We start from the raw sequence: 2,151 nt of genomic DNA, 5'->3' as shown, positions 1-2,151 counted from the left end.
AAATATAAATCACAAATATGGGTCCTGTGGTGTGTTTGTACTCTATAACAGATTATATTTATTCTATACCTTGGAGGAGGGTGCGGAAGCAAACTCTTAGAGAGAAAGGTACCTGAACCATACACCTGGCATTCTTATCTTCCAGCACTGGTTTTCACTCCAGCAACATCATGCAGCCATCAGCACAGGGTGAGGACTCTAGTCCTCTTTGGAGACTGATCTCACTAAACTTCTGTCCTCCTTGCACATAAAGATGGAGAGGAGTGATTCTATTTTCTCCTTCTCTGAAGCTGTATCTTCCACATGACAACTGAAACACGTGTTGTTGGGCAGGGATGGTGCATGAGGCTTGACTCCATCCCTCCTAATGAGCTTCTGGAGAGTGGACAGAGTGAACAGGTCTCCTCAGCATGAGATGATGAGAGGCAGGGCAATTCAGCAGCCAAAGGACAGGTGAAAATTCAACATCTATTACTGCTTTTTAAAACCAAACCTCCCAGTTTAAGAAACTACATCTTGTGATCTAGGATTTTTAAGCTTGTTGGTGCTGTGTCCCTGTATAGACAGGTTTCCCTAGAACCTTGCTAGAGTTGGCTGTGACAGTGTAATGGCTAAGTGCAAAGTCAGGCTTAGGAGTGGAAGGTCTGGAAGAGAGGCAGGGAGCTGAGGGTCTGTATTTGGCAACAGCCCTGGAACTTCTTCAGACCAGACTCTGCAGCAAGGCTGGGATTTGTGGTGGTTTGGAGGGAGGGATTTGGAGAGTGCACTTAAATTCCAACTTCAACGTTCTGGAGCAGTCATAAAGTCTCAGCAAGTCCCCACTTTGAGGCAAAGACAGAAGCATTGGAAGCTCATCTGTTTCAGAGTGAACTCTCTCCTTAAAGCACTGAAGAATCCTGCCTGTAAAGCAGGCTACTGAGAGCCTGCTCCATGTTTCATGTACAGGACAGTAAGACCAGAATGAATGCCTAAATTCACCATAGTGGTTAGGTGTTACCAGTGCCCTGTGCAGTGCCAGAAGTGTCTGCACTGAAATTGGCTTCTATTCCAGGAGTCACTTGCTCCCTGTTTGTGCACCTTTGTTTAAACAGGTGCTTTTTTCCACCTCATTATTCAATTTCCTCAGCAGTTCATGAGCAATGCAGAACCCAACTCAGCAGAGCAGGATTTTCACCAGAATACTACTTTCTCTAAAACATTTTAAAAATAACTTTAGAGCTACTGCAGTTTCCTTTGCAGGTATCTCATCTCCCCATTTCCTTTATCTCTGGCAATGCTTGTATCCTTGCTCTTAATCCAAAACCAGAACTGTAGCCCATGAGGTTTGTACTTTGTATTGGTATCAGTACCTAGAGAGCAACCACTGGTTACAGCTTTGGCTTTTGCAGAGAAGGCAAGACCCACCTTAGCACTGCCATTGGCACAATGTTCTAAATATCTGTTTTGCAGTGCTTAGCAAAGCACAGGCAACAGATCTGATAAAAGTCCCTGTATTCTGGAATAGGGATGCATTGGCAAAGCAACTGCTATATTGGTCACACACACACATATATTCTGCATCCTCCTTATTGAGTCCAGAAGGGGTGGTTCATACCTGAACACATAACTGCCAGAGAAGCTCACACCCCCGAAAAACAGAAACACTCACATGCATATGTGTACACACACAACGTAAAAATTGCACGTAGTGACATTTTGACTTGCTATCCACTGCAATTTCTCTGCCCACATTATTAAGAACTCTACCAGTTCCTTCAAAATATTCTTTCTCAGGCTTAAACTGCAGTATCTGTTGGGTCTGGCTTCTAGAGAGCATTTGGAGGGAGGTGGCTGTGTTCCAGTAAGGAAAAAGTAAAGATAGAGGAAAACCAAAAACAAAACCAAAAACTTTTGTACAAAATGCATCAACTTCTCTGCGGCTTAATTTTTGCCTTCTCTGCTTAGGGCTAACAGTATCAAACATCACACTCATTTGTTTATCCTTTAGAAAATTGAGAGGGTGAGGTGATTTATCCTGGGGACTTAGTGGTGTGCATTCTTCCACCCGGCTTTCGATCAACTTTTTGATCAACTCCACTGTTTGAGCACTGACTGCCTTCAGAGGCACAAACCCAGCCCCATCTAGAGGACTGCAACAAAGGTGGTAAAAAG

The sequence above is a fragment of the Anas platyrhynchos genome, chromosome 1 (assembly GCF_047663525.1).
Source record: "Anas platyrhynchos isolate ZD024472 breed Pekin duck chromosome 1, IASCAAS_PekinDuck_T2T, whole genome shotgun sequence".
In the NCBI taxonomy this organism is placed as follows: domain Eukaryota; kingdom Metazoa; phylum Chordata; class Aves; order Anseriformes; family Anatidae; genus Anas; species Anas platyrhynchos.
The sequence above is the reverse complement of the archived record's forward strand: the minus strand, read 5'-3'. Positions refer to the sequence as shown.